This window comes from Etheostoma spectabile, chromosome 15, assembly GCF_008692095.1.
Source record: "Etheostoma spectabile isolate EspeVRDwgs_2016 chromosome 15, UIUC_Espe_1.0, whole genome shotgun sequence".
NCBI lineage: Eukaryota > Metazoa > Chordata > Actinopteri > Perciformes > Percidae > Etheostoma > Etheostoma spectabile.
This window is the reverse complement of record NC_045747.1, coordinates 12187296-12207966: the sequence shown is the minus strand read 5'-3', so window position 1 is coordinate 12207966 and position 20671 is coordinate 12187296. Positions and strand designations below refer to the sequence as shown.

Here is a 20671-nt window from a genome sequence, read left to right as displayed (position 1 = left end):
AGGTGAACTGGCATCTCTCAAGCTACCAGTTCACACTCCATACTTTGCTCCGTACGGGGAATTGAACGAGTGACCCTCCGCTTCCCCAACCCAACTCCCTATGGACTGAGCTACTGCCACCCCCCAACTACAAAGCAATACTGAAACAAAAACTGAGACAGAAACTAGGCACTCAAATAAATTTGTCTTATACTGCAGAGCCAACATTAACCCTCTATTGCATGTTGTTGCCATATGGCAACAAATTCTTTTTCTTTGTGTTTTTCACAATAAACCATGTAAAATGCATTGTTTTTTGTTTAATTGTGTTTAATTGTTCCCCGCTCCTTTTCCGGACATGTGCCACACTAAAGATCACGTTCCAGGATCAGCCAAAATGTACTTGTTCTAAATTCTAAATTTTAGAAGCATTTCTTTGAAAAAAAAAATCAACTGTTATCTGGAATAAGTAAACTTTAATTTTTCATCATTTAAACCAGTTAAAATGTTATATTTTTTCTGTAAAAGGCTAAAATTAATTTGTTGCCATATGGCAACATTATGCAAATATTGAAGTGAAATGTGTACATTTAGCCTAATGGGCTCAGAATGAATTACTATAACTTTAGGCTACTCTAACACTATGTTTGCAATTATTTATAATATTTTAAAAGAAAAACATAAAATGTATTTATATTATGTTATTCCAGCCATTTTGTAATTAATATATTATCTAAATTATTAATTACACACTAATGTAAATTAATTTCTCACCAATAAAAATGAGTTATTCCAAAGGATATCATGTTGGCTCACTCAAATTATCAGTTGGTCCACTGACATTTATAGTCAATTTACCCTTCTAGTCTAAATAGGGATTTCCTAAAGGAACTTTATGTATATCGGAAATATGTTTTCAGTGGCCATATAGTTCAGTAATTGTAAGTTTAGTCAGTGTGTTGCGCTTATTTTGCCCCTAATCAAGTAAATTGTATCCGTGTGTCTTCTTTCAGGTGTATATGACAGACTTATTACAGTGTTATTATTAATAATGATCAAAACCTACAATTAAAACTAAACTAATTTGACTGTGAACACATTGGGCTATACATGTTGATACACATAAGTTGAATTTGTTTGGTAATTCTTTCAATAAAAGCATGTTTTTAAGGAAATAATGGATTTTTTGCAATTGCATTATTTAAGCATCCTGGAGTAATAAAAACACATCGAAACATTTTTACCACGTTTAAAAAATAATTCATGCAATAGCGGGTTTTAATGCAAGGTGACATAACCAAAGTTAATTTGGATTCAGAGTTACATCTATGATTATAGTAATTAAAGTAATTTGAGCATTTCTCTAATAAGTCTTTTCATTCCTGGCTGCTGTGGCAAGCATGGAAGCTGTGTGACTTTAACATATTTAACAAAAATCTTCAACAAAAATAAAACTGAGCTCTCTGTTTCTGCCCATCTTACAAGGAAGAAAATACTCCGCAAAAAACAGCCGCAGGCCAGAGAGTGAAGTGCAACTGAGCACCAGTAAAGCTGCAGTCATCTGAATTGACCCTAGTGACATGTGACATGCTGTCACACCAAACCAGCCCTTACGACATTAAAAAACACACACAGAGAGACAGCAGAAATATCTGTCGCAGCTGACCCTGAGATCAAGTGTCACAGCTAGCTGAGGGGCAGGCATGGTGGGCAGGTGGGGCTACTGTGACAGGCAAAGTCAGTGGCTGAGGGTGGTCATGGCTGACAGACCCAGCATGGAAGGGGGGAGCAGCTCATGCCTTTTCTCATGTTTTTCCGCTGATCTTTAGCTCAGGCTGTCACCAATCGGTGGGCTTTTACAATGGAGACTTAACCTTTTAGTCTCTGTGATTTGAGTCTGGACTGACAGATCTGCATTGGGTCTATTGCCAGGCTCCCCCACTGTCATAACAGTGTTTACTAAATGACAGGATCAAGTGCCAGAGATATGAATAGCTCATGAAAGTATAAATGGCCTCCTAACAGCGGATCGTGTGCATGTGGTATATTTATAGAGCTCAATAGCAAATGTACGTCTGGATAAAACTGTAGACCAACATGAAAAACATCCTGCTCCATATCTCTAGGCAGTGGGCTGTTTTCTGTTAAAAAAAAGCGCGACAACACCTCTCAAAAGCTGTGCACATCAAACTAGTTTAATGGAACTGGATGTGTTTATTTATCTCTGTGCAAGAAGTAACAACCACCAGAAGCAATATCTGTATTCACCATCTTACTGCCTGTCTGCTTCATTTCTTGTCCTCCCCAACAAAGCCTGATGTATAGGCGAAAGATGGTCCTAGAAAATTGTGCTGGCTTATTTTATTAGCACAATCCCCAGCTTTTCTATGGGCAGCAATATCCTGCACAGGAAATCAATATAAAAGAGAGGTGAGATGTGTTAAGAGTACACAGGAACCAAGATATACAATTACTTATCTTGGTGTGTCGACAAACAGCGGACTGAATATGAGCTCTGCCTAGAACAAAGTTTTTCTACTTTTTGCTGTAAAGGTGAAACATTATTACATGCGTGGCTAATTCAGCTCTTGAATTATTTAGTCATTCTGCACAGGTGAATTATTTACTGCATACTTGGTACTTTAGCTGCTGGCCACATGGCCAAGTCCCCTTAGTTACAGCATCTCTGTTCTCAGGATTGGTAACGGGCCTGTTTTAGCTCACAACAGATAGTAAAGGCTTGTCTTCACTTCTGTGGAAAAATAAGGTTCACTTGGTAAATCTGTGTCATGTCTCAGTTCAGAGCCGTGTTTATGTCTCTAATATTGAGGAAAAAGCTCTGTTGCATAGTGGCCCATTCTCACCTGCACTGTTGTCATATCTGTTTAATATTTGTTTAATGCTCTTTTGCACTATTCCATTTGCACAAACGGTATATAGACTCTGTAGTACACTAGTGTTACAAGTATTTTACTTGGACTATTGTATTGTATTGTGTTACTGCAATACTACTTAGACATCTGTCATGGCCAGGTCGTCGTTGCAAATGAGAATTTGTTCTCAATCGACATACCTGGTTAAATTAAAGACTCCCTATATGTGGGCTATATATACCCCACAAACCAACACAACTAAATATGATTTTATACAATAACAAGGGAGTTGTGTGAATATTTCACAACCACTTCAGTTAGATCAGGTAACTCCCTATTGAATCGGCTCACAGTTAAATGATCTTCACCACTTTGGGATGGAGCAGTTGATAGGAAGTGAGTTTTAGGCTGGGACTCCAGCAACCAGACCTGAAAACTCTTTGTATACCGTTGAAGCTTTTCTTCATTTACTGTATCTCCAGCTGCACCCTACAAGTAAGCTTGGTGCCTAACACAGAGTGGGAAATCTAGCAGCCCCTGAAACCTACTGTACAACTCCACACTGAGCTTAAAAAGAGTATGCGCATGACAAACACGGACAGTTAATGAAATTCAACAAGACAGTCATACTCAGAGGCTAAAAGAGAACTGTGGTAGATGTTCAAAACCAACCGCTACAGTGTCCAATTAAAAATATGGCTGCAGTTGCACATCTGGCGCTGCAACATATCTAAGGTATAATACTATAGTTTATTCCCCACAAAGCATTTAGAGTGATTAGAAGATTATGTTTGCATATTACCAGGAATGAATAATAAGGGAATTAATATGATTTAATTAAAACAACAACTCATTCATTTGGATGAATTTTCCAAATCATGAAAATGCTTTCATTTCCATATTAAATTTCCAAATTAGCTGAGCTGTCAAACCAGACCAAAATAAGCCTTTGTCAAAGCTAAATGTCAAAGATCTCCACTATTTCCACTACTCGCTATCATCAGGAGATCAATAACATGAGCATCAGACTTTCTGACAATATTGTAGTGTATTTCTCCAATCCGTTCTCAATCCGAACGCATAAAATACGGAGGTTTGGACAGATGGGGCGCCAATAATCCCGACTAAGTGTGTTTAGGTAAAGCGTGTTACATGACGATAAAGGATACTTTTAGCGTTAATAAAAACAACAAAGGCACCTGACCAAGTGTCCATGTTTAACAAGATGGGAGTGAGAATGTGTTTATTTCTCAACCCTTAATCTGCCCTGATTTGATGCAACATCTTAGATGGATGGCTTACTATGGGAAGGCGCTTTAGACAACAAAGGGAAGTATCTTTCTTGCAGCGCCCGGTTCTCCCAAAAGTGTCCTGAAAGTACAATCACCTCATTGTCTACGGGAGGTTTGACATTCTCTCTTTAAGTGAGTAAGAGGAGAATCTCATGAACAGCGTGCCCTAACAACATGTGATCCCCATCTAAATAGTTTCCAGCATGATATCAGCCTGAATCAAGCCTACAAAAAGCTGCATTGTATGGCCTGATGTGGACTGGGCTGAACAAGGGTCATTGTGCAGCCGGATCGTAGTCAAAAAAAGCAAGAGCAAGATGAAGTTTTCATTCCTCAATCATTGGAAATGGCGCACTAAGCAAATTCCCAGCTGAAATAATTTCTCAGAGTGAGGCGCAAGACGAGTGAACTCCATTATAGTTTAGCAGAGACGTTGTATTGGCGTGTATGGTTAATGGACAAAAGCTACAGTATATCTAAGGTAAGCATCAATTCATAAAAACAGAGAAAACACAGCACAGTGCCATGCTATCACAACTGTTTATGTTTATCTTTGTGATCTAATCAATCACCAGGATTAAAAATACTTCACAAAGGAGAGCCATCGGCTCTGTCATCTCACATCCTCTGTGGGAGACCACCAGCATGGAGAGAGGTCAGGTTACTGCTTATTTTACAGAGGAGTGCAGGGAAGGAAGGAAGTGCAGAGCAGAGAAGGGGGAGACGTGCAAAATGAAGGCAGGAAACACACTGCAGACTGGGCGCATTCCCGGTGTCCGGTCAACACAACCACGGAAACAACATACACTTGCTCACATGCACAGGAACACATCCACATTACATGTGTAAACATACACATCCCATCCCTGTACATGATGAAGCATATGCCACTGTATGCTGATGTTAGGCCTTAGGCTTGTTCAGTCAGGCCAGCAGCCCACTCCGGCCTGACGCAGAGCTGCCAAAGTCAGAGATCTGTGTGTATGTAGTGTGACATTGAAGCTGACACTTCTATTGAAGAGAGCAGATGATGTGTGGCCTGTAGCACTGGCACAAAGGGAATTAGCAATATTAGCATGTATTCAAGCAGAGGAGAGATTGCCTGTCTGGTTTTTCATGACACAGAACTCTACAAAGTCAACCCCTAAGTTGGCGGTTAAAGGGGTTTCCAAAGGCAATAAGGAATTATGGATTTCTTATTAAATTACTATTACTATAAAATGTAGCTTTTCAAATGACAAAGTAATCCACAGCATGATGATAATAGACTTTAGAAGTTGACATATTGCCTAATTAAATTTTCCAAAACACTTTGATTCCACTTCAAAATCTGTGGACCAACATATTACTCAGTAAATATCTTCAGGATATGATTAAAACGTAATTAATATGGCAAACATTTTTAATTAACAATATAGTACACAGGTACTTTTTTCTCAAAATTGTTCAAAGAGAAGTGAACAAGTTGGGAACCCCTCTTCAATGAATTACTTCCAAGTCCAAAATCGCTGCTAATTGTCTCTAAAAAAATCTCTACAAGAGAGGAAGAAGACCAATATCAAGGATTGTGAGATTAAAAAAAACACTTAAATAAATACACAGCCGAGGTACTGTAAATACACAGTACCTATACCATGGCAACACTTACTAGTCATGGTCAAGGTAATTAATCATTCAATCTAATATTAAAATATGAAAGATTTGCTGACCCGTTACAGCCCAGAGTACAGATTATTGACTGCATTGATTTCACCAGCGCAAGTTATGAGTGTACACATGTGGGCGACTGTGCAGTGTCTATATTTTTATAGCCAGAGTTTACAGTCAAATGAAGGCTAGGGAATTTCACTTAAGGTTGTTGTGCCAGCAACTTCGTTTTGCATATTTAGTGTCACATATCATTGTCACATAGAGCCAGATTTTCTGTTTGGGATGACGATGAATCTCTTTCATCATCATTAAAATTAAGTTTATCTGATTGGGAATTACTTATGGAAGATCAAGTTTGACCAACAGATAAGTGCTTACTCGAAGCTACCGTATGAGCTCTAGTTCCCAGCGCTGCATGTGGTGGGAAGAGCACACAAATCAATCCCACATAAATCAACTACAAACTACCCTCTACTAAAACTATTGTGTAGAAAAGAAATAAAATGCAGTACACCAACAGTGTATTTCTGATATAGTCCCCAACATTTCCAAACCACAGGAGAAATATGTTGGTCTGACAGTTACTCAGCCATTGTGGGGGGACATAAATGGCTGTGAATAACGTAGATGGTGAAGCTATGATTCAGATAAATGTGAGGTGAGATTTGGGTCTGTGTTAAAGCAAGTGGGAATCACTCATCAAAGCGGCACATTTCTATGACTGGTTTTCAAAAGACAGTTCTCAGAAAGACCTTTCAGATAAATAAGAACATTCACAGATACATGTGTTTCTCTGAACATAAATATTTGGCTTGAATTGCACTGGATTCTGACTGGCTGCATTAGACACACTAATTCATATAAGCATCAAAATCATGTTATACAATTTAATCTCTTTTGTTTTTTTCCTAAACAATTGGATATTTCAGACTAAAGGGTAAAATAGCAGAATTTCTGTTTAGTGTTATTTCACTTCCATTAGAAATTCCACAGCCTCTGTTATAGGCTGCTCTGAGGAAGTGAGGGGGCACCCAGGGGAACACCCAGAGGTGAGGCCAGGGTCTCCGAGCTGGGATCAGGGAGATGTAAAAGCAAGGATTATGGGGGAGGAAGGAGGACGAATGAAGCCATGCAGCTGGGCCAAGAGATCAGTGGAAAAGTCCCGACAAAAGCACAGGAAAACTGGGAAGGCTGGGGCAGGTCCTGTGGGAGAGTCACAGCCCAAGTGAGGGGGAGGCCTCCTCAGTCCTAATTTAACTGAAGAAAACACACTGACTCTTGTTATAAACTAAAGTCAGTCTTCCCCACAGGTCACATACACACATGTAGGAAAGCTTGCTTACTCTGGTCATGGCTTGACAACAAGCAAATATTGTCATGTAAGAGTGACAAATATTCAGTTACTTACTTGCTTACAAATGTTCAGGAAATGCAATATTGGTGAGGAGACAGAATGTCTAGTTCAGAAAAGACGAGAGAAGTGAAACAAGAAAAGAAAAACTTCCCACAGTAGGAGTACAAACCCTGACAGCATCCAGGAATAAATTACTGTTCATGTTTGTGTTTGCCGAGTTCTGAGTGAATATGCTTTACCACATATTATGCTTCCAGCATGATGCCTTCACTATAACTGGGCGTGATCAACTGGGCACCATAAATGAGAGGCTTTACATCATTTTCCTTGGCAAGAGGCATTACAAGCTCTTTCAACTGGCAAATGGAAGGAAAAGTTGGCATGGGTGTGAAGAGAAGCAGAGGCGGTAGAAACAAAGATGTACGGGATCAGGTATATGTATCTGATAATATACCAATTGCATCTGGCTTGGTGAACACAGTCCAACAGGTGCTCTAAGTGAGGTCACATGTTTTTTAGGCTTTTTTTTGTCACATACAGTACAGAAAACATCTCTTGCACTATCCGCACTCTGTACACACTCTCACACCCTGTAGACAGCCCAGGCTCCACAAGCGACAACAAAAACAAACTGGGCCAACCTGCATCACGAACCATAACAAACAGTGTTCCAGCCTATAACCAACAAGAAGGAGTTGGTTGAGTCATGAAAGTGCATTGTGGAAGTAGCATACGTGCTAACGCTGCTGCGGTGATGGCTCAACCAGCTCCTTTTTGCCGTTTGTGGAGCCTGGGCTGTCTACAGAGACCTTTTTATCAGTTTTTTCTGGGGACAGGCAGCTACCGGATAGTGAGGAGATGTTTGCTGTATGTGACAAAAATGTGTGACATTGCTTAGAGCACCTTTAACCAAAATCTAACGTGTAGCTTGTTAAGTGGCCGTAGTTGACAATGGTGTGTTATTTAAAGAAAAAGAGGGGAACTGTAAATCAGGAAGAGATGACCTTGACTTTGCAGTGTGTTTAGCAATTATGTCCATAATTCTAAGCCAGTAGGTTAGCTACTCCGCTTTGCTGTGGAGTAATGTCTGCCTATGTGAGACAAGCGTCTAGCAGCATTGTCAGATGCTAAGGTCTAAGCCTGGCAACCAATGTGAACTTCGAGTCTGGAGAGGAGGGGGCAGGGAAGACAACTTGCTCAAGTATTTTGAATTTGTACTGCAGTAACTATTTTAAACACTAGCTGTCCATATTCCATATTGCACCTTTAAGATCCACCATGGGCATACTTTAGGTAATGCCAGTCACAATGAAAACACTCATATTTCAACACTTAAATGGTTGAAGTTCAGTCAAAAAAGAGCATTCAAACCGACTAAGATCCACCTCTTCTGAAAAAAGCCAGTAAAAGAAAAGTCACAGAGGATTCCAAAACACACCCTCATTTCTGGGAAAGTTGCTGCAGTGAGTTTGACGCATGGTATGTGATGTTGGTGGGACTGTTGAAACTGTCCAGATTTAACTGCATGTGTGCAGCTCCATTCAGGGAACAGTCAACTTGAGTTTAGCAGTCTGGTATACAATCAGGATTCACAGCCTACGACGACCGAATGTTCCAAAGATAGAGGAGGGGGGGTGGTTATCCTATTTCAAACTGCACCCTCATTGCTGTTGTAAAAGTACTGGGATATTGTGTTCCTTGAGTGGGTTTCTGGCCTAACAATGGTCTGAGAAAAAGTAAACAGAATACAACACAGTGTTGTCATTACAGCATTTGATGTGAATTAGCAAGAAAAAACACAAACATTTTCTGGATGTATTTTGAATATTAAGTTTTGGTCCATCTAACTCTTCTGTAAAAAAATTAAATTTTAGAAAGGTTTTAAAGGTTGTAACTAAATGCTTAATCAATTAAAACATTCATTTACGAGGACAAACCAAGAACCTTTGGGTTGGCAGAATTTGAAAAACCCAGTGTACTTGCACTGTCTCTTTAGGTAGCTTTTTTCACTCAAGCAGGACAACCCATCTCTAATGGTAAGACTACACATATTTGACATATATATTCCAGTCTTGAGGCACTAGGTGAAGAAAGATATTCATTGAGTTATCTGTGGACACACCCTCAAAGAGTTCTCCACGCTTAAAGAGGTAGATCAAAGTTCAAGGACCTATCGCTGCTTGTCAAGTGCTAGCCTACTGGGAAAAATTCCCACAGCCCTGAAAATGAGCACTGTCCTGAGGTTAACCAGCCTCAGACAACATGGCGGTGAGAAGCCAAGCTACGGGTACAAAAACTCCCTAAAAACAACCAAACTAGATGTTTTCATCTCAGCTACAGCCTAATATTGGCCTGAACCTAATAACTGTAAAAACAATTCATAATAACTTGTATTTTCAGTTAAGTCATGCCTCCAGTTTTCTCCAAACCTGTGCATCAAAGGTTTCTAGTAAATTCTGTGAATGCTGGTTCATGTATGGCCATCTGGCTCATGACAGATGAAGTGCTGACTGAGAGAAGGGCAGGGTTGGGAGGCCTTGGAGGCTCACAGGTAGACCTGAAATAGCCCTGTTGCTGCATTACAGCATTACATCACAACTGACTTCTCCGTCATAGCTGCCGCTGCATCATGCCACCTCCAAGATGTCATAGGATGGGAAAAATGTGATTCAATGGCTGTGAGTCACACAACAGAGCAATCAACAGGGGAAGCTTGCAAGCAAACAAGCAGCTATAAGATGAAAATCTGTATGAGCAACAAACACACTACATGTCCTGTATAATTCAAACCAATGCACCACAAAAGCACGTTTTTTCCCTCTGATAATAAGGCCAAATGTGCTTACATTCCATAAAGCAAATGCATTACGGACACAAGAGACACACTACGGTTTCTGTTTTTCCACAAATACCACATTATTTGACACACGAGACAAATCACTGTTCAAGCGGCTGAAAACTTAGTCAAAACTGTAACCACATCAAAGTAAAAAAAGGTACGAGCAGAGCAAGCACCAGCGAGAACTAGATCAAACACTGCCTGTGGGACCTCTTGCCATCAATCCCCTGTAAAAACATACCTGACATGCTTTTAATGCTGTCTGTTTGAGCTCAGTTGTGGTAGCAGTTGTATCCAAAATATTTAGCAAGAAAGCATGCGTATTGTCTCCAAAGTAGCAGAACAAGTTGGTTAACATGTTTGACCTCTCCAGATACTGCTGCCATGCCCCATATTTACAAATCAACCAACCACTGTAGCAGTTTTCACAAAAAATATGGTTTCTTGTGTTTTGATATATTTTATAAAGAAAGAATCATTTAGGCTCACTGAAGAGTTGGAAAACTAGAATAAGGAGATACGGAATATTAAATGATATAGTTACATGGTTTGGAATTTTAAAAACACTGCTTAAAAGCGAAATCCGACCAATGTTTATGTTAATCTTGATCGCTATAAATATGCAAGTGCTTTTGATTGAAAAAACCCCGATCTGAATCGGTGCAGGCAACACTTAGTAGCCGCAGCTAGGTGTACAAGCTTTGACTGAGCTAAAACGACTGTTAACGGGGCAAGTTTTAGAGTGCCTTTGTGCCTCTTAACAGAACCACAATGCAATTAATGCAAGCAAGCTACCCACCGGCAAGATCAACACAGGGTAGGTCAATTAAAACAATGTCTGACTTGAAAAACGCATCTTGTTGTCACGTAAGGGCCCTATTCATGTTATACAGACATATTATTGCATTGTGTGTCTGTTAAGAGGCACAAAGGTACTCTAAAACTTGCCCCGTTAACAGCCGTTTTAGCTTAGTGGAAACGTGTACACAAAGCTGCAGCTACTCAGTGTTGCCTGCACCGATTCAGGTCGGGTTTTTTTCAATCAAAAGTACTCACATATTTATAGCGATCAAGATTAACATAAACATTGGCCGGAATTATCCTTTAAGGGAACATTATGTGACAATCAGCATCCTGTCAGGGTTTAGCAGAATGTGAACATGTGAAATCCTTATATGAAAAGCATGCAGAATCATGAGATTATTCCTAAAGGACAGATATCCATATAGTGGACTCATTTATGGAAATGCCTATTAAATAATACAGAAAGAGACAGACTGAATACAGTATGTTATACCATAGAGAGCCAAATTCCCACCCAATCCGTTTTCCTCAATGGTACCTATCTTCTGAAAAAAAATGAACGATGGTCAATGGCGAAAGACAAACTATTTTCTGGTCCCGATTGACTTGTGCCTTGGATTACACTATGCTGTTTTTCAAAATAAAAAATGATTTCATATGTCAAGAATGTCAGGACAGTTAAGTTGTTGCAGGACAGTTAAGTAAAATGCTATGGGAAAATACGTAATTAGACAGACTACAAATCCAAGTCACTTACTTGACGTCACCACATTTTCCCTCCACTCCCTTTGAGTAGCTGCAGCTCTCAACATGACCCGATTTATAATGGTTTTCACCTCTTTTGATACTTCTGCCTTCGTCTTGGAAGAAGACGGTAAAGCTCAACAATATTGATCTGGTGACATGCTGTATATCGTTCGAGACAAGTGTCACTAAGTAATCTCACATAAAACCTAATGTTGTTAAACTTCTTTACGTCAAATCTTTTATCTCTTTACATGTAAAATTATCTTTTAAATTTACACACATAATTTGTGAAATGCATGGCACAATTGGAACCAGACCAAATAAAAAATATTATCTCTCACTGACTCCTGTTCAAATTTTTTCGAAAGATAGGTCCCGTGTAGAAGTAGAAGAGCGTGACTTTGGCTCGCTTTCATATTATTTATTACTATTCGTTTAACATGTGGTCAGAGAAACTTTACCTGGTTGGTAATAAATGTAAACTTCAGGTTGCACCCAAAAACAGGATTCTCAAGTGAACAAACTTTTGACTCGTGATACTGATGTGTTTGTTGAAGAAAGAGCCTAAGGGTATTTAGAGAAGCATGTGCTCTGCACACATGGGACTGTTCAACTGTGACGCTCATTTCGCCTGAACTCAGAGCGAACTGTGTCCGGAGACTGAAGAAAATGACAACAATCACAGAGAGTACAACCATGTTCGGGAATAGGCAGATTTCAGAGGGCTTTTTCCAAGAAATCTATCGCTGCTTTGTAGTTGGGCGTCATCTGACAAAGAAAGACCATTTTTAGCTAAATGACGTCCTGGTTGAAGGTAGAGCATTGCCTCAGAAATCAAACCACTTTCTGACTTCTGGATTTAAACAAAAATTTTCCTGCATGTTAACCTATATGAGAGAGAGTGGTAAAACGTGGTTTGATTAACCAGAATGACCAACAATTCAGGAAACGGGAACCCTCAAAGTTGACCCATGTTGAATAATCACCCTGCCTAAAGACAAAGATGTCTAAAAAAATAAACATTTCAGTATGGTATTTTGATTAATCAACAGCTACTTTTGGTCCATAATAAATAAATAAATCCTTGTCCTTAAATCTGAATTTGCAAAAAATGAATATAACAACCGCACTTAAATATTTATTTAATTAAGGATCCATGTGGTAGACTAACCTACCCACCATACACTCTGAAGTCTGCTGTTACTCAACCAATAGCGGGCACAACATGAAAACTTTAGGAGACGTAAAGGAGTGTATACTCTATAACAATATATAACATATAAAAAAAAACCACACACATTCTTAAAGGGTGAGGTCAAAAAGAGATTCAATTCTGACGGAAATGCCCCAGATGCATCATCTTGAAGCCATTAGGCCACATGTGAAAAACATCACTATGGTGCTATTGCGTAGTGATGCATGCTTTGAGATGTATGGAAATAAATATCTATTAAAGAATGGCAATGCATAAAGGTTGATAAAATCATGCTCTGTATCTGTAGCTCTTTTGAAGGCAACACTATGAAGCGGTTGTACATGATTGTGCACTTGGCCAGACTGACAGACAGACAGATACCGCGCCATGAGTCATGCAGGCATGACTACAGTGTAGCCCCCTAAACAGCCCCCTGGAAAACTCACATACCAGCTCGTCAACACAGACCAGTCTGGATGGTCCACCTGCCTCAGCAGAGCTACTCCCAGCTCCCTCCAAGTATCACATACCCACATGCACCCACATAAACATCCAAACACACACACACATTGGGAAAACTCTCTCTGGGGTCCAGTTGGATCAGATACAGAGGGTGAGCATGACTGCCACTATCACACATCAGAGCCCTGCTTTATTGGTGTGATTACATCATCCGAGCCATGATCCGCCTCCCTCCTTGCGATAAAGTTTCAGGAACACTAGGCACACAAACCAGGCCATGTGCTCCTATGTCCTGTCTGCCAAAATAACTCAGCAGTTTCTAATACAGTATGTCTATGGTTTCACTTCAGTCTGCCCAGGTATTGTAGGACATTGGAGCGTGTAACCTTTCTGATGTCAACAAGTTTGCAATTCGTTAATATGTGAGCTGACTGGAGCTTTCAACCTCTGACAAGTTACATCTAGACATTTAGTTGGCCCCTCCATTTGTATGATTTTATGGAATTTGTGCCCTTCTGTCACTGTCTGCCATGAGTCACTTTGAGTCAACATGTGTTAGTGCCTCATGAAAGCCACAATTTGGAAGAAAACAGGAAGAAATAATATTTTCAGGTTTAAAGGGTTTGAGTGCAGGGAGATGATATGAGAAGTGCATGCTGTCTGCTGCTCTTTTCATCATAAATTATGTAACATTTGTGTGTAGTCATCAATAGCAAAGCAAATGTGTGGTGCTGCTATTTGTTGATTTAAAGAAACATGCATAAACATTCATGATTGCCTTTGATGAACATGATGGTGATGGTGCTGATAATAAGCAGGAGAAGGAGAAGGGCTGGGAGAAGGATAAGTGAGGTCATCATGGTGTGACTTTATGCATGATGTCTTGCATGATTAGTCAACAACATGGTAATTTAGGTAGCCTACAGTTCATTGAACAAAATTACAATTAAGCCGAGCAATCTTCCATCAGCCTCCAGTCACATAAGATTTTGTTGCCGAAACTTGTTTCTAATGAAAGTAATCTCTCCTGAATTTGGCAAAGTTTAATTAAAAAATAAAAGCAATTTAGCTTCTTAGCCTGTGGCTCATTTTGGATATGAGGGCAATTTCACATATCACCATCTCTTAAATGTTTCACACTTTGTTTTAAAAAAAGGTGATTGGGCCTAAAGGTAGTCCCAATTACAGCCTACTACATGAGCACTATAAATAGCCTACTACTTTCACTATGAAAACTCCACTACAAGCGGGGCAAACGGCACTGCACCCTGTAACCTAAATTATGCTATCCTTACTATGTATATCCTATTCCCATTTCGACCAATTGACCAATAATTCTATCTACTGGTTGCCTATAAGCTCGTTTATCCTCCTCGATCACGACGCGTGAGCGCTTCCTACGCCTGCTGCCTTCCGTATGGGCGACCATAGGACACACTCATCAAATAATGACACAACTTACCCTTACAACAACCAGCTCAGATGATCTCCAGCAGTGGAAAATAAAATCCGGTTTCACAGATTTTTTTCCTGTCAGGCAGCAGATGGGTGATTTGTCACATCATCCTGATAGAGGCGCAGGTATAAACGCGCTTCTTTTTCCACGCTGCAGATGTTCTTAAACCAAGCCCGGTGCCGTGGAATTAAATGTAGTCACTCTTGATCACACCAGCAGCAGAGCCAGCACAGGGCGGTGTGGCCGAAATGGAGCTGCCGGTTCTTTGCTTCCCACCTACGGACAGAGCATTCCCACACTGCTCCATGAATCTACCCTGGGTAAGTTTTCTCCTGCCGGTTGTAGCCTAATTCAGTTTGGCGGAGAGTCCGCCCCGCCCTGACTGGAGACTTGGAGAAGGCAAGCCCGTCGAGATCACTAACCAATTGGTGTGTACGCAGGGAGGCGCTGCTTCTCCCGGTGAACTCCGGTGACTAAGCGATATACTCAGTCAGAGTTGGGTCCGGGGACTGAAACCGGGGTTTTAGTTGTCTCCATTTACAGTGATTCCCTCCAAAAATGTCGTTTAAATAGAGTAGGCCTACATGTGTAATGACTATACTGAAATTGTAGCCTTATTAATTCAACATTTTTTTTTTTTATAATGATCATTTCGGGATCTACAGTGGGAGGACTGGTAAAGGATAATATTTTAATTTGTTGTGGATTACTTTTAAAGACTGACATAGCCTACACCTTAGTGACTGAATATAATGTAAAAAAAAAAAAATGTGTCAATAAAATTAAGACCTAAAAGGCTACTTAACCCTTCTGCTTCACCAATAAGATTAGAGCACTGTAAAAAAAACACACTGGCTAAGTGAAAATAAACGGCTTTTATTTTGTATGTCCTATCCTCAGCCTGGGTCATCACTGCACATGTTATCTACACAGACCTATTTTATTAAAATGGGCCTAATGCGTGTTTTATGGCGTATATGAATGAGCAAACAACATGTTGTAACAAAAACATATGGGAAGATTTTAAAATAAAAGTCTCAGTGACATGCCATGATGATGCACCATTACAAAAAGGTGATAATTCTTATTTTGTGATTTTAAAAGCAGATTAAAATTTATTATATTGGAATTGCTTTTCTTATTATTTTCTAAATGTTTGCTCTTATTTTAATTATTTGTAGGCTATTTATTAAACACAACAGCACAGCCTTAGAAGTATGCCCCACTGCATTTCCCTACACATATTACATAAGCAATAAAGTGTGCAACAAAACCTTGAGATTGGATTTTTTCAGTCAGCAGTAGGAATTGAAGGTACTTTTAGAGCCTAGACAATACAAAACAATAAGGCACTTCATTTGGTACAAAGGTAAACAAAGGCAAGTGTTTGCACTCAGAACTTTGTCCAATAAAGGGCCAACCTGCACAACCTTATTAATTTGAAGGTCGTAATCAAAGACCAAAAATATGACAAAATTGTGACTGACTAAATGATTTTTTTCATAGATGAGTGTATACTGTACAGAAAAATAAACTTCCCTCGATGCATTTCAGGTTAGGCTCATCACATTCAGCACACTTGAGGGTCATCAGATATTTAAAGATGTTTGAGATGTAAGATCCTCCTCCCCCACTTTGCATACTCATCAAATATGTTTATTCTGGGCTTACATCTTAAATTTAGGTATTTAGTTTGTGATAAATTTTCTAAAATAACTGATGAGCACCATCTGTAACCACTTAAAATCATATTCCAGCAAGCCTACAGCTGCAACTGTGTTTACAATCAAAATTATGAATATAGATAAATAGATGGTGATACATTTTGTTAACATGTAAAAGAACTATTACAAATTTATTATGCAAACCTTAATGTTGTTTCCCGATTTTTGGTCCTTTCCTAGACAAATCATGCAATGTTGCCACATGATATGAATATTATCATAAAGCGCCACATGATATCAATGAACCCTGTGCTTCCATTACATTTTAGTTAAATTATACAGTCATGCTTTATTTTTCAGCCAATGAAGAAAGTGATTGTCTATTGACTTTTATATAAATCCCACACATTTTCTCTTCAAATCATGAGTATATAACACCAGGGTCACATAAGCCAGGGGTTTGGGTCTGCTGATGTAAATATGGCTTACTTAGGCCTATTAAACTAAGCCTGAATACTTGTTTGTTGCTGCTACTGGTTTGTCTTGTTTAGTTTGTAGTTTGTCAAGACTTATTTATGCAACAACATAACAATAACTCAAAAGCAATAGCACAGAATTTGATTGTCAATGTCAGTATATGTACACACAGAGAGATAGATAGATAGATAGATAGATAGATAGATAGATAGATAGATATTAACCTACAATAAATGCACACTAAAAATGAGATTCATGTGTGTGGTATAACAATTTTTCCCCATCATTGTTGCTGGGATTCCTCCCCTACTTGTCACGTAGGATTCTACAGTAATGTCTTAATCATTAATTCCCACCCAAACCTCATTGGCATTCCCAAATGTGAGATCATGTAAAGAAACCTAGTCAAAGGCATTTTTATAGCAATTATCTCTGTGACTGCATATCTTGAACATTTTGATTGTATTACAAAAAAAACTCACCTGTATTACAGTTAATGTTTCTCTAAGGAGTTGCTTCCATTTCTGGGTTGTTGATCTTATTTAAATCTGTTAAAAGAAATAATAAGAGTGCACACACTTAAAAAGTAAAAGAGAATGTTTTCATTAGAGAAAATGGAGCCACTCTGCATCAGCAAACAGGCTGCTGCTCAATCTAATGAAAAGACCATTACAGTGCATCACGATTTCAGTAAAAGCTCAGATCCACTTGGGAATATTCTCTAGGAGAATGATGGATGTTAGGAAGCAGAAGGTTTCTGAGGTGCTGACAAGGGGCACCAAGTGCGCCGTTTTCCTCTGATGAAGTCTCAAGGCACAAGTTGCTCAGGTTCCTGGAAAAAATCTCCTTGGTTACTTTGATGTACTTATTGATGAAGACACTCACCACTTAAATTTGTGCTATTCAAATATAGGAAGACATAATCTGATCCCATTTTTAAGCAGACAGGGTAGGTGATTTGTTTTGTGTTAATACAACGAAGGGTCATGAGAGTGCTTGAGTTTTATATTAAATAATATTATTTACAGATCAACTTGAAATAGCAGAAAAATACAGTTTTTCCAATATGATAAGTGTCTAAAGTGTGGTTGTGAAATGTTGTAACACTTCCTCTGCAGCATTGAGTAATCTTTGTAACAAGTAACATCCCAAAACTTATTTTTCATCAAGACCGTTGACTAAAATGTGAGAATAAACCAAAATATACAGCAGGCACACATGCAACATTTCTCACAACTGGTCTTGTTTGTAGTTCACAGTATGAAAAGCTAGAGCTTACTCTCAGCTCAAGTCTCCACTTTATCTTTCACCTACAGGTCCCGTCCCTGCCAGCATGACTGATAGGCCCAATAAAAAAATCGAGCTAATTCAGACATGCTCCTAAACTAGGCAAAAAACAGTATCCACCACAGGAGTTTATTGGACTTCATCAACTCTTTTACATGTACCCAGCTATGTAATGACCCTTCAGTGGCGTACTGGTAGTCTCTGATTGATATACCATGAAGTTGTTTCCTTAGGATTCAGGAGGGTTGAAGCTGGGGCAAAGGCAGCAATTAGGAAGCAACACAGGACCTGTAGGAGCACTCAAGGATCACTGAAGCCCCATCAATCAGACACAGATAAAAGGGGTGAACTCAGTGGTAATGTTTAAGCAAAGAGACATCGTCAGATGGTCCATAAATGACTTCCTCTTTCTCAACCAAGCAGAGAAGTGGAAGGGAGACAATCATTTTTGGGGTTAAGAGAGAGGTTTTTGCTTGTAAACGGTGACATAGTTTACCACACCAAAAACATATTTCAAAGAAGCCTACTGCAAGCATGTGAGTTATTTATGATGCTTTTAGGGGTCCATTGATAGTATATAATACTAGTAATTTAAGATTTTTTTTGCAACTAGCTATGATCACACAATCAATGGTTGGGTAGAGCTAAAGTCACTGAGTTAAAATAGTGTTTATGCTGGTTTACATTCAACGACAGACCCCATACTGTGCATTACCGGCAAAAGGCAACCAACTGTTCTGCTGCTAAATACCACAGCAGAAGTAGGCTGTTGAAGAAATCAAAGAGGGAGTTTGTTTTTTTGTTACTGCGTGGTCATGTTGAGCACGATTTACTCCCTTGTTTTTGTGATAAGACCAGTGAGCTCATGCAGACAATCCTCCCCCTGCCTAAGTCAACGGTTGTTCCCTCAGAGAGCCACAGGTGTGAGCTCAGACAAGGAAGCTGTTATCAGAGTAGACTGAGAAAGGTCAGGGGGCTGAATATTTTAGTGCAGGCTCAATCATTAAACCAAACAAATGGAAGGCTGAGTTTTTATAATTTAATGATCTACTAAAACAGCTCTCAAACTGACTATTTGTTGTGCTTCTTATGCTTTAAAACTATGATTTAAAATAACTACTATGGTTTATTGACTGTACTTCGTAGGTTTAAAAAGTAGATTCTACACAGTTGATTCTGTTTCTCAAGTGTGTTGAATAGGTGGAAACTAAACCCAAATCTCAAGTCACCTGATGCAGTTTTATCACATCTAGACTATTGATCAAGTATGTAGTCAGGTGCTGCAAAGAAGGATCAAGGAAAACTGCAGCTGACTCAGAACAGAGCAACTTGTCTTGCCCTTCAATGCACACTTAGGTCTGATGTAAACAGCATGCATGTCAATCTTTCCTGGTTGAAAGTTGAAAAGAGGCTATCAGCATAACTCCTGGTTTTTGTTAAAACATTAATAAAGCACCCAATAAAGCAAGCTTTAAAAAACAAGTCTATGCCTGTAACCATATTTTAAACTAAATGTTGTACTTTTTATGTATAGGAATATTTACATGTATACTAATATGTTGCAAGATTTCACTTTTGTATATTCAGTGCTTATTAATTCAATGTAATGTACTGTATGTATATATTGAATTTTATTTATTGTATCAAATCATAGTAAGAGTTATCCCAAGACACTTTACCTATAGAGTAGGTCTAGACCACACTCTAACAATTCCAGTATTCCACCAAGCGCAAGCATTTAGTGTGACAGCGGTGAGGAAAAACTCCTTTTAGGAAGAAACCTCAGACAGACCCAGGCTCTTAGAAGGCGGTGTCTAATGGTGCCAGTTGGGGATGTGATGAATAAAGATAATGGAACTATGACTAGAAATAGTAGTTGTGGTAGTTCATGGTGTAGCAGGGCACTGCAGGGCATAGCAGGACGTAGCAGGGCATATTCTGGGGAATAAGCTCCCCAGAGCTAAGTTAGTGACAAGCATTTCTGGGACATAGATGCACAAAGATGGAAAGAGAGAGGAGAGAGGAGCTCAGTTTGTCAAAGGAAGTCCCCCGGCAGTCTAAAACTATGACAGCATAATTAAGAGCTGGTGCAAGGAAAACCTGAGGAATATGTATTGTTATGTGTTGGTTATACCTGTTGCCATGTTTTGTTTGTGTGGATCCCAGGAACAGTAGCCGCTGTTTCACATCCGCTAATGGGTATCCTAATAAAATAAAAATTAAAAAATCACAAATTTTCTATATAATAGAACAAAACTGTGGTCTACAAATACAAGGAAAGCACATACATACAGTAGACACATGCATGCCTGGTATTCTCAAACTGTTTAAACATGGTTCTGTTAAAACCCGTGGGCATGAGATCCCAGATGTGGAAAAATACATGTTTCTCCATAAGCATGATGTCTCTGTTGTGCAGATGTGTGAATGTAGTCCCTCATGGTATACCCCTCCTGTTTCCCCCTCCCAGTGAGAACCCAGCCACCTGTGCAGCACACACCACACCTCTGCAGCAAACAAGAAAAGAGACTCATGAATCATGAATCGTCAATTAATAATGAATCCCACAAACACTGAGGATACAGATGACTA

General features: G+C 39.2%; 1 protein-coding gene across 3 annotated transcripts in view; it reads right to left on the bottom strand.

Annotated features, from left to right (window-relative positions):
• Positions 1-15046, bottom strand: part of rhbdf1a (rhomboid 5 homolog 1a (Drosophila)) — a 29560-nt gene extending 14514 nt beyond the window's left edge. The window contains exon 1 of one of the 3 annotated variants that reach the window (XM_032537694.1): positions 14658-15046. The gene's annotated coding sequence lies outside the window, so the exon portion shown is untranslated. The remainder of the gene's footprint in view (positions 1-14657) is intronic. The other 2 variants (XM_032537693.1, XM_032537695.1) reach the window with 2 other exon arrangements.
• Positions 15047-20671: the final 5625 nt, after the last annotated feature.